This window comes from Lissotriton vulgaris, chromosome 1_1, assembly GCF_964263255.1.
Source record: "Lissotriton vulgaris chromosome 1_1, aLisVul1.2, whole genome shotgun sequence".
NCBI lineage: Eukaryota > Metazoa > Chordata > Amphibia > Caudata > Salamandridae > Lissotriton > Lissotriton vulgaris.
In genome coordinates this window covers 633,631,120-633,644,650 of record NC_141685.1, presented here as the reverse complement: position 1 = coordinate 633,644,650, position 13,531 = coordinate 633,631,120, and positions in this window count along the sequence as shown.

Sequence of the window (13,531 nt, the reverse complement as noted above, 5' to 3'; positions counted from 1 at the left end):
AGCTAAGAACAGATCTAGTTAATAACGGACATACGCTGGCCCACACCTTCACAACATGTTTGTTGGAAATCAAAATGTACTGGCACACAAGATTAAGTGGATGAGCCAAACACATCCTGCTGCACACAGTGAGGCTTCAATTCCCCATAGGGCCTGTTGTTGTGATGTCCCACACAATGTCAATATGTGGTATCTGCAATGTGTCAGGGGCAAGGTTTACACATTGATGCCTTCACCAAAGTCCACACTCCACTACAGATGACTGCCAAGAAGGGTGACTGTCATGTCATGGGAGAGGTGCAACATGTATTTGATACATGCTGATGAGACATGTATGCATGGTACTACAACATGCACAGAAACAGTTCCCACTCATTCCCAAACCAAACCAACACAAAAAAGCCTGTTTAGATCTCTTACCCGAACTGACATTTACACATGTCCGTGCATGGAACGCTATTTCAGCCCACGTTGCAATCATCATGAGGAATAGACGGAGGACAAAGATGACACGAACAGACAACAGGCACAGCAACCTGGGAATGACAGACATATAAGAGTTCACCAGTAAAAATCTTTGCAAAAGTCATGGGCAGTTACAAAACAGGAACTATGAAGGACACATGCAAATTTCAAGGAAAGTCATTACGCATTACTGTGCGGCATGACATCAGCACTTGCGTGACACATCAGAACACACATCAAAGTCACTTTGCATACAGTCAGCTAGACACACACATTGCAACAAATGCCACTCAATGCTACTAGCTTGCTCATTCATTCCCAGTGACTCACAATTATGAGAAGAAGTTGCGTATGAGCTGACTCCGGATATCATCCTCCTCCTCCTCATCACTTCGTGACCAGGCCCTTGATCCTCAACAGGTGGATGTTCCTGCTCCTCAGGATCCAGCATGAGTGGCACTGCCTTCTCAACTGCCATGTTGTGCAGCATGCAGCACACGATGAAGATCTTACTGACCTTGTCCGGTGCATATGAGAGCGATCCGCCGGTCTTATCGAGGCACCGGAATTGGCTCTTCAGGAGGCCAAATGTCGTCTCAATCACTCGCCTGGTCTGCCCATGTGCATTATTGTACCGCTGATCTGTAGCTGTTCTTGGGTTGCTTAGAGGTTTCATTAGCCATGGCATGTTGGGATATCCCGAGTCCCTTACATAGATACATAATGTAAATAAGTGGGTCAGGGGATGCTGTCAGAGCAAAAGATACTGAAACACACAGGACAAACAGAGTTTGACCACCAACAAGACATGCCCGCTCGTTGTGCAGCTGCAGCATCATTTGTGGCACCCTGCTACACCTCATGATGAATGCATTGTGTGCTGATCCTGGAAAACGTGCACAAATGTGAGAAATTAGCATGTTAGCAAGACACACCACAAGGGCATTTATTGAATGATAATTTTTACGGTTGCGATAAGCCTGCTCCTGTGCCTGTGGTGACACCAAAGCCACATGTGTCCCATCAATGGACCCAATGACATGTGGCATCCCTCCCAGGGCATAGAAATCACCCTTGACATCTCTCAACTCTTCAGGAGAAGGACATTTTATGAATTCATCAATGTGCTCCAACATGGCTGTCAAAACATCACGCAGGACACGGGTGAACATTGTCTGTGACATTCCACCAACATCAGCTACGGTTAATTGAAACGTACCTGTAGCAAAAAAATGGAGTGCTGCCATCACCTTTATCTTAGGGGTCAGCGCAGTAGGATACCTGTGTTGCAGTTTGAGATGTGGTGCCAACTTGTTCGTCAACTCCTGAATCAACTGTTGAGTGAATCTGTAACGTCCGATGTAGGCACATTCCCTCATGGTAGCCAAGTCTGGGAATGGCCTTGGTAGAGGCGGTGACCTGCAGGACATATTTGGGAATAATGGAGATTAACAGTCAGCCAACATCTATGGCAATGTTCATAGCACATGCAAAACTGCTACTAGACATCATGTCACTATGGAGTCTGGCGTGTGCAATACATCCAGGACAGATATGCCAGCTTGCTGGCACTCTTACGAAAAGCCAGATACACCTGTTGATTGACAAATAAACATGACATGCCCTGAAATTAGCTGCTGGGCCGGTCTGAGTGAACAGCCAGTGATATCCCTGTTGTGACACACAGCACCATACCTGCAGTGGAAGGTTGTCATCCCATCCAGACAGATGACTGCAAGGCACATGCACAGGTCACATGTAATGTCAAATGTAAATATCAAACACATTGCGATCAAGGTGTACACGTGACAACAAAACAACACAGACATTGTCACGACGCAGACATGTATGCCTGGGGAAATATGATGTCTAATGCCATCAGACTCAACAGCCGTGGAAATACACATGTGGCATGGAGTGCGTAGATGTGAAACCATTCCCATCTCAACAGAGACCCATGTTAGATGCACCAACAGCAGATGCAGTTTATGGAACACAAACAGCAAGCTCATAGTAACACATGACACACACCTGACATATTCCCATAGGGCCATGCTGAGCATGACATGTCAGTTGACAAAGTGCCCCAGTCCCTGGCATCAGGAGACAGGTGCCGGTAGTGATGACTGTGCCATCCCAGTATTGCTGTGCATGACAAAATCTGCCTAACGATACATATGGGACAAGTGCCCTATCACACATGACATGTGTCCACAGGTCATCACACATCGATTGTGCAACAAGATAAGATGCCCTGTGCTATATCACTGGCTGCCACACCTAGGGCCTGCACATGAAAGTATGCAATGACAAGTACTTGATAGACATCCTTGTGCGAACCGTAACCCTACATCCCTGCCGTGTGTGCACCTCGTATCACTATTGTAATTATGCCATACGAGAGTGTGTGAACCGCACCATACCCCTGCATTCACATCAGCGTGTTAAACGCACCGTACCCCTGCGTCTGAAACTCACCATGTGAAACGCACTGTACCCTGTGTGTGAAAAGCACCAGGTGGAAGGCACCGTACCCCTGCATTTGCATCACCATGTGAAACGCACCGTACCCCTGCGACTGAAACGCACCAAGTGAAATGTTCCGTACCCCTGCATGTGAAAAGCACCATGTGGAAGGCACCATACCCCTGCATTTGTATCACCATGTGAAACGCACCGTACCCATGCGTGTGAAAAGCACCGTGTGGAAGGCACCGTACTCCTGCATTCGCATCACCATGTGAAACGCACCGTACCCCTGCGTGTGAAAAGCACCATGTGGCATGTTTGTGGGGTTATTTTTTCAGCATGGCTACCGCGAAGTTACCCTTGCGGTCGTACATGGTGCGGCCATCTTGTTTTCAGTGTTCGCGTTGGGTATTTCCGTTTCCGGGCGCTAGGTGCATGATCGTGTTTTGCATTTCCTATGTGAGGGCCGCAATTGCGTGTTCGCGTCCGTTATTGCGTGCTCACGGGGGAAATATCGCGCGAACTTACCCACGTGGTCGCAATGGGCGCGGCCATCTTGTTTTTCATTAATTGCTATGGTTCTGGGCATGCTTTTTCAATCCTCCTTTAATCTTTGTAATCCTTTGTTTGTTTGAACTTTTTTTAATCTTTTTTACTTATTATCTTTCTCTCTATTTTTCTACATCTATATTTTGTGTTTTTTTCAACTTTTTGTTACTTTAATACCTACTGTTTTTCAGTTTTTTGTTTAGCTCTCTCTTTTTTTTATTTACTTTTTTCCCTATTCTTTCCTATTTTTCCTTTCTGTGACCCAGGACCATGGCAAAGAGAGCCGTCAAAAACCTGAAGGGGAAGGGTCCCGCACCCCGTAGCCGGCTCCCTTGCAGGTGCTTAAGGGCGCTTAAGGGGGGAGGAGGTGACTGCCCGGGAGATCTTTAGTGATTCAGAAAAGGGGGTGGTGATGAACAGAGTGTCTGAATTAAGTAGACCACTCTTACCCAGTCCAAAGATCAGGGCTTGATCCATCACCGTTTTTCAGCTCACTGCACCATCCCAGCTCAGAACTTGGCTATATGCAAATTAGTCTGACCCTGGCCCAGTGCATCATGGGAACAGGGCAGACCAAACTACCAAGCCAATTCTTATACTGGGAAGGAAACAAGCTACCGGGGACCGGTTTCTGGCATTTCAGCCGTCTTCGGCCCGGCTTGCTTGAATCCTGATGGTGCAATGAGCTAGGGACTCACATCTGAATATACCCTTCCACGCTTATGGTGGACAAAAATGATTCAGAAAAGGGGGTGGTGATGAACAGAGTGTCTGAATTAAGCAGACCACTCTTACCCAGTCCAAAGATCAGGGCTTGATCCATCACCGTTTTTCAGCTCACTGCACCATCCCAGCTCAGAACTTGGCTATATGCAAATTAGTCTGACCCTGGCCCAGTGCATCATGGGAACAGGGCAGACCAAACTACCAAGCCAATTCTTATACTGGGAAGGAAACAAGCTACCGGGGACCGGTTTCTGGCATTTCAGCCGTCTTCGGCCCGGCTTGCTTGAATCCTGATGGTGCAATGAGCTAGGGACTCACATCTGAGTATACCCTTCCACGCTTATGGTGGACAAAAATGATTCAGAAAAGGGGGTGGTGATGAACAGAGTGTCTGAATTAAGCAGACCACTCTTACCCAGTCCAAAGATCAGGGCTTGATCCATCACCGTTTTTCAGCTCAATGCACCATCCCAGCTCAGAACTTGGCTATATGCAAATTAGTCTGACCCTGGCCCAGTGCATCATGGGAACAGGGCAGACCAAACTACCAAGCCAATTCTTATACTGGGAAGGAAACAAGCTACCGGGGACCGGTTTCTGGCATTTCAGCCGTCTTCGGCCCGGCTTGCTTGAATCCTGATGGTGCAATGAGCTAGGGACTCACATCTGAGTATACCCTTCCACGCTTATGGTGGACAAAAATGATTCAGAAAAGGGGGTGGTGATGAACAGAGTGTCTGAATTAAGCAGACCACTCCTACCCAGTCCAAAGATCAGGGCTTGATCCATCACCGTTTTTCAGCTCACTGCACCATCCCAGCTCAGAACTTGGCTATATGCAAATTAGTCTGACCCTGGCCCAGTGCATCATGGGAACAGGGCAGACCAAACTACCAAGCCAATTCTTATACTGGGAAGGAAACAAGCTACCGGGGACCGGTTTCTGGCATTTCAGCCGTCTTCGGCCCGGCTTGCTTGAATCCTGATGGTGCAATGAGCTAGGGACTCACATCTGAGTATACCCTTCCACGCTTATGGTGGACAAAAATGATTCAGAAAAGGGGGTGGTGATGAACAGAGTGTCTGAATTAAGCAGACCACTCTTACCCAGTCCAAAGATCAGGGCTTGATCCATCACCGTTTTTCAGCTCACTGCACCATCCCAGCTCAGAACTTGGCTATATGCAAATTAGTCTGACCCTGGCCCAGTGCATCATTGGAACAGGGCAGACCAAACTACCAAGCCAATTCTTATACTGGGAAGGAAACAAGCTACCGGGGACCGGTTTCTGGCATTTCAGCCGTCTTCGGCCCGGCTTGCTTGAATCCTGATGGTGCAATGAGCTAGGGACTCACATCTGAGTATACCCTTCCACGCTTATGGTGGACAAAAATGATTCAGAAAAGGGGGTGGTGATGAACAGAGTGTCTGAATTAAGCAGACCACTCTTACCCAGTCCAAAGATCATGGCTTGATCCATCACCGTTTTTCAGCTCACTTTACCATCCCAGCTCAGAACTTGGCTATATGCAAATTAGTCTGACCCTGGCCCAGTGCATCATGGGAACAGGGCAGACCAAACTACCAAGCCAATTCTTATACTGGGAAGGAAACAAGCTATCGGGGACCGGTTTCTGGCATTTCAGCCGTCTTCGGCCCGGCTTGCTTGAATCCTGATGGTGCAATGAGCTAGGGACTCACATCTGAGTATACCCTTCCACGCTTATGGTGGACAAAAATGATTCAGAAAAGGGGGTGGTGATGAACAGAGTGTCTGAATTAAGCAGACCACTCTTACCCAGTCCAAAGATCAGGGCTTGATCCATCTCCGTTTTTCAGCTCACTGCACCATCCCAGCTCAGAACTTGGCTATATGCAAATTAGTCTGACCCTGGCCCAGTGCATCATGGGAACAGGGCAGACCAAACTACCAAGCCAATTCTTATACTGGGAAGGAAACAAGCTACCGGGGACCGGTTTCTGGCATTTCAGCCGTCTTCAGCCCGGCTTGCTTGAATCCTGATGGTGCAATGAGCTAAGGACTCACATCTGAGTATACCCTTCCACGCTTATGGTGGACAAAAATGATTCAGAAAAGGGGGTGGTGATGAACAGAGTGTCTGAATTAAGCAGACCACTCTTACCCAGTCCAAAGATCAGGGCTTGATCCATCACCGTTTTTCAGCTCACTGCACCATCCCAGCTCAGAACTTGGCTATATGCAAATTAGTCTGACCCTGGCCCAGTGCATCATGGGAACAGGGCAGACCAAACTACCAAGCCAATTCTTATACTGGGAAGGAAACAAGCTACCGGGGACCGGTTTCTGGCATTTCAGCCGTCTTCGGCCCGGCTTGCTTGAATCCTGATGGTGCAACGAGCTAGGGACTCACATCTGAGTATACCCTTCCACGCTTATGGTGGACAAAAATGATTCAGAAAAGGGGGTGGTGATGAACAGAGTGTCTGAATTAAGCAGACCACTCTTACCCAGTCCAAAGATCAGGGCTTGATCCATCACCGTTTTTCAGCTCACTGCACCATCCCAGCTCAGAACTTGGCTATATGCAAATTAGTCTGACCCTGGCCCAGTGCATCATGGGAACAGGGCAGACCAAACTACCAAGCCAATTCTTATACTGGGAAGGAAACAAGCTACCGGGGACCGGTTTCTGGCATTTCAGCCGTCTTCGGCCCGGCTTGCTTGAATCCTGATGGTGCAATGAGCTAGGGACTCACATCTGAGTATACCCTTCCACGCTTATGGTGGACAAAAATGATTCAGAAAAGGGGGTGGTGATGAACAGAGTGTCTGAATTAAGCAGACCACTCTTACCCAGTCCAAAGATCAGGGCTTGATCCTTCACCGTTTTTCAGCTCACTGCACCATCCCAGCTCAGAACTTGGCTATATGCAAATTAGTCTGACCCTGGCCCAGTGAATCATGGGAACAGGGCAGACCAAACTACCAAGCCAATTCTTATACTGGGAAGGAAACAAGCTACCGGGGACCGGTTTCTGGCATTTCAGCCGTCTTCGGCCCGGCTTGCTTGAATCCTGATGGTGGAGGTGGCCGCACTGGTTTTCTTTGTCCAGCGCCACCTCCCCAAGACCGTCGCGGCTGGTCCGGTACGGGCTCCGGGAGCCTTGCCAGCTATGGGGTAAGGTGTGCCGGACCATGTATCGGGAGTCTGGGGTCCGGCGCACCTACAACCAGGCGACGCACCGGTGGTCTGACATCCTGTACCGGGAACACGACCTGCTCGACCTGCTTGGCATGGAGATCCCTGGGTTTGGTGAGTACTAGTAGCTATTTAATCACTACTTTGTTATGATATTGCAAATATATTTTTTTCGGAGAACAAGAATGCTGCCGATTGCATTGCAGGTAAATTACGTTTTAAAAGCTTCTGTGATTGCAGGTGCTCGCCTGCTCACTGGCGGTGCTTCTATGCTTACTTGTTTTCAATTTTGTGCTTATTTGGCCTGGGTGATTATGTATGAATGTACTTTCCAGAACTGCGTAATGCTAGACACTAGAGATTACACTGCAGGTAAATTATGTTTCAAAAGCTTCTGTGATTGCAGGTGCTTGCCTGGTCACTGGCGGTGCTACTATGATTACTTGTTTTCAATTGTGTGCTCATTTGGCCTTAGTGAATATGTATGAGTGTACTTTACAGAACTGCGTAATGCTAGACACTAGAGATTACATTGCAGGTAAATTATATTTCAAAAGCTTCTCTGATTGCTGGTGCTCGCCTGCTCACTGGCAGTGCGACTATGCTTACTTGTTTTCAATTTTGTGCTCATTTGGCCTGGTTGATTATGTATGAGTGTACTTTACAGAACTGTGTAATGCTAGACACTAGAGACTCAAGTCTGTCCTTCCTTTGTACTCCTGCCACTAAGAAGAGTTAGTGGTGGTGGATTGATAGTTTGAGTATATTATGACTGGTTATTTAGTAGGAAACATTTTAGTGGTCTGCAATCATGACGGGCTGTGTCTGTCACTTCGCGTGCTGCGGAGTGCTGCCTGCCAGTCCAGTTAGAAACTGTTTGTAGTTGGTTTAGTGAGTTACATAACTTTCCAAGTAGACGGTCCACGAATCCAGCAATACTAATATCCTAGTAGACCACATCAGATAGGTCAAAAAATTTAGTGCAATTGTTGTCTATTTCCCCGAAATAATTTGTTATTGGTTTTTTGAAATGTTTGATTTGGCTGACAACAATCATCCATGTTTGTGTCTTTCTTTCATGTTGTACATCAGCTCCCCCAGGGGCAAGTGGACAAAGGAGGAGGTAGCGGCTCAGGCGGAAGAGGAAGGCCAGGAACGGTCCGTCGAGGGCTCCTCTGCTGGCCCCAGTAAGTTTTCCTGTTATTATTAATAATTATACTTCCCTATCTTTTACAGCACCTATTTATTCCAAACGTTCCTCATAATTCTATTTTTTCCTTAATCGTCTTTGATCTTCTTGTAGACTGTTTCAAAATTCTTATCCTGCCTCTACTATGACTCTCTGTGCTGCTACTAGATTATTATTAGTCTGTCTGTGTAGCTAGGTAAGATTGCACAGTTGGCAAAAGGTGTTAAGCAAAACACCTATTCAGCAATAGCGATAGGCACTGAGTGCAGTCCTCTGGGTTGTCCATAATGTCTATTGAAGTCTTCTAAATGTTTATGCTTTAACAATTCCCAACAATACAATGTCAATGGCCACCAATAATAGGATACTAGTTTACTTTTTGATTGGATAGGAGGACATACTGCTACTGTTGCAAGGACTATTCTGTACATACAGAACTATGGACAAGAAATAGGGCATTGGTGATAGGCGCAGTTAGACTTTCCACATACCTCAGTCATTACAGAAGTTGAACCCCCAATCTCCTTACTGACTAGCTAGTGTGTCAGAGTCAATATTTAGCTCCCCAATGCAGCGAGGATCCCCAATGATTATACAACCCAGAACATAAGACTACGGAGTCAGAGTCCAGACCTCTCAGAGTCACGCACTCATGCTGGCAAATTGCAAACCCTTTCGCTCACTCACTCATGACCAAAAACCACGGAATCTATGTAAGTTTTAAAGCTTTATTAAAAGTAAAACAAGTAGCTCTGTGTGTACTCTATTATTCATTTTCAATTGTGCATTAAAAACATTGATTAAAATTAACTTCATAGAAGATAAACGGTGAACTCATGAAAGCTGTACAGTGGCTGATTTACATAGTAATTGTGGAAGACCCCTCACCTGGTTAGAACTTATAGTCTTGGTGGTGAGGATGACGACTCCGACTAACATTCATATGATCTTGCTCTTGGTCATAGAAGGGAAGCTTCTGTCTGTTATGAGAAAAATGGTGCGTGTTAAAAAGCAAGCATTCATCAGTTGTGCCAAAAAGTGTAGCATCACATGTTGTGGCTAAGCATAAATAAGAAACATCCTTCCATTTAGAAAGGGAAATTTTTAGTTTACACTAGAGAGTCACAAATTATTAAATTTGTTTATGTAGTACTAGTAACATATTTTTTCATTCCTACACCAAATAGGGAGTGGTGTATATGGCATCTAAAAATATTAAATGTATTTTCTAGACGTAACACCATTGGCACAGACCACCACCAGTGCCGGGGCCAGCGCGGAGGTGGTCACTCCAGGGGCAGATGCGGTGCCACATCCTACAGGAACTGCTGTGGGGGATGCCACGGTAGTGGCGGGCAGTGGTAAGCTATTATATTCCTTACTTATTGAGATTGCAGAGTGGGCTCTCTGCAGGGGTGTATATGTTGTACAGTACAAGTACACTTTACTGTTAAGAAGACTTACAAATTTAGAACTAAGTTTTTTGTCAACCAGGTAGAAGACAGTCACCCTTGATTTTGCATTAGCAATAGCATTAGCATCTGGAGTTGATGAGTAACCAATGGCCTCCTCTAAATTTGACTTCAACTCAGCTGTGCAAGTCTTATCGAGAAGCGAAGTCAGATCAGAGATGAACTTGATGGATGGGATGAACAAAAAGGGAAAGAAGGGTGTAAGGAAGGACGAGCGAGTCAAAGTTAATGACTGGCAAAGAATGATACGTGTGTTGAATGCTGCCTGAGGTGGCTGGGAATCTGATGCATGGCCGGTTGAATGCTGAAGCAAGGATGGGTAGGAGGAGAAAGAAAAGAGGACTGCCTGGTTGGGTGAAACAGAAAATGAATGTGTGTGCAATATATCCTTTGGTTCAAATTAAAATGCAAGTCAAGCACGGATGCATGGCTGGCGGTTTACAAAATAAAATAAAAAGGTTGTTTTTTGGTGAGAAAAAGTAAGGTTTGTCCAGTTGAGACATTAAGAAGAATGATTGACATTTACTTTGAATGGATGGATGCCTGGATTGTATTTTCCTCATAGATAGCATAGGTGTATGTAGACAGAGTAGACGGTCACTGGATGAAGAGTGTTACTTTGAAGAGCATATTACACCGCACGTCCGAGCCAGAGTAGCAAAGCCGAGGAAAGACGTTGTAATATTTCAGAATTCTACCATGACTAGTAACAGTAGTTTGCAAGCACAGCATATCCGGTGGTTACGGGGACCACTCACTACCTCTGTTAATAATTTTTTTACAACTCTGTCATTCATGTGTGGCCTATCAGTGTTCACTTAATCAAAAACAAAGCACCTAAACAAAGCACCTAAAGTCATCCCATATGTAAGCAAATATCCTGTGAAGGGATAGATGATCATATTATTTATCTTCTTCATTTTCCTTTTGTAGTAGTCAGGGGCAGGGCAGGGTGAAAGTGAAATTAATTAAACAGTAACCCTTGTAACAGAGTATGGCCAGTGCCACCCGTATTAGAAAAGTAAGAGCTTCACCAACTGCATGTACTGGACTGGTAACAGTAACGCAAGTCTGTGTCATCATGGCTTGCATCTGTTTTTCGCGGGTGCAAGTTGACTGCACTGGCATTATGCAGGTTTCCACACGTTTACGTCCCAATTTCGCTAAACAAGAGAGAAGAAGAAGACTGGTGTACTGTCTGAGTCTAATGTAGAGAGTCCATATAGTGCTAGTAGAATTCCTGAAACTCCCACCAATGTTAGAGCAGAGGCCGACGAAGTGGGAGGTTAGATAGATGCATGCCACAAATGTTATGTACTGTGCTTGCAATTTGCTAGTGCTACTGTGACACAATTTTCTGCTGAATTATTTTATGTTAATCTTAAAGAGCATTGGTTACAGTATGATTTTCTTTCTTCATATAGATACTCTTTCTAAACTAACAAGGAAGGAGTTGGCTATATGGGCCAGGCAACGGAAGCTGGAGGCAATTGTCGCTGAATATATACGGCGGCTGGTGGCCCAGGAGGAGGAGGATGACACGCAGTCACAGTCAACAACATCCACGACCGCTGCATTCTCCTCCTCTGCCCTTGGGTCATTCAGTCAGCGCAAACCTCCAGCGGTACGGAGCCGTGGTCCGGCAGCCACCCGCCGCTGCTGAGCAGCAAAAACAACAGCTGCCCCCCACATACCTGCAAGTGCAAGGCTCGTGTGCACCGATTGACCCTGCGAGTGTCCAACCTTGAGCAGGAGGTGGCGAGGCTGAAAGCCCTGCTCAAGTACCTCTGGAGAGAGCTGGGTGACCACCTGGCCAAAGGACACCGCCGGTGGAAGTAGAGAGACTGTCCCTTGCCCCTTTTTTGAAAAATTTTGGGGGGGGGGTGGAAATTGGGTGTTTGGTTTTTTTTGGACTTTTGGGGGCTGATTTCACGGACATTGGTTGGGGTTAGGGAGGGGGGGTGAGTCAGGTCTTCTTGTGGGATAGTTTATTTTTGTTAGGGCTCAAATAATAATTTTTTTCAACTTTAACATATCATTCCCGTTTTTTTACTGTTTTGTGGGGGAGGCAGGGGGGGTTAACTGTACGTTTGTTTATTTTCCCGAAACTTAACTGTCTGGTTGATTCAAATTGTCTAATCGCCCAAATTTGTAAGAGCCACTGACAGAGTTAGCGAATTCACTTGTCCTACTACTTTACTAATACTACCGTCAGTCTCTTCTCTCCTCCTACTCCATTATTCTTCCTCCCCCAAAATGCTTATCTTACCTGTGATTCGTGTTTGAGAATAGGGCTAGGCAAACTGGGGACTGGAGATTTCTGGTGGTGGTGGAGGTGCTACTTTCAATGCCAGATGAAGTGGAGAATGGGCGTGGCTGAATTTGACACTGTTGTGCACTTATAGCACCACTATTTGAGGTAATGGAGGTCGAGCTGGATGGAGGTCCCTGCCGGCCCTTCTAATGAGAAAATATGGAAGCTGTAGGTCGTGTTGGTGTAGTAGTTACCTGTGTTGGTGGTGGTACCACCAGTGGTGCCACGCCACACACATCCTGCACAGCAGCATACACCACTTCTACCTCTTCTTTGTCATCACCCATAAGTGAAAGTCATGCGGAAACCTTCCTTTTAGCTAGCTTTGTGGGCTTATGGCATGCCTCCCTCTCAGACTGCATTGGTGGGTGCCAATCAAGATCTAGCTCATCAGAAGGAAGCCTTTCTTGACCTTTTTCTTGCTCGGGATCTGGAAGACAATGGATCATCAGGAGGAGTGGCTTGCTCGTATGATACCTCTGCTTGGATCTTGATTTCCTGATGTGCCCCTACTTCTGGAGGAACAAGCATTGTGGGCAGTTGTGCCTCTCCATGCGCCTCTACTTGCGCCTCTACTTGCGCCTCTACTTGCGCCACTCCTTGCGCCACTCCTTGTGCCACTCCTTGCGCCACTCCTTGTGCCTCTCCTAGTGCAACTCCTTGCACCTTGATTTGCGCTTCCCCTTGCGCCTCTCCTTGTGCCTCTCCTTGCGCCTCTCCTTGTTGCACCTGTGATTGTCCTTGCGGCTGTGGTTGAACACTCATCAGATGACACTCTGTGTTGATTGAATGCTACTTTGAGATGAGTCAACGCCAACATCACTGGTCGATGGTGAAAGAGCAATTAAATAGGCTGTCTCTGCGGCCCTCATGGACTTGGGCCTAACATGGCGTGGTGGCACTGAGACCAATGAAGCGGAGGTGCTGCTCCCCGCTAGGACCCCGGCGGACACTGCTGCTGCAGGCGTAGTTTTTTTTCCCCAAAAAAACTTTTCGTCGGCACACCAGTCTCCTTGGTAAGTGGCCCCACTTGCTTCTTCTGTTCCTTCTTGCTTGCAGTGGCACTGGCAACTTTCTTGGTAGAGGAGCTACAGCCTCCTTTCTTTGGGCCCATCTTCTTCAGATGTCAGAACAGCAGGATGCAATTGCATGAGTTGCAGAGTT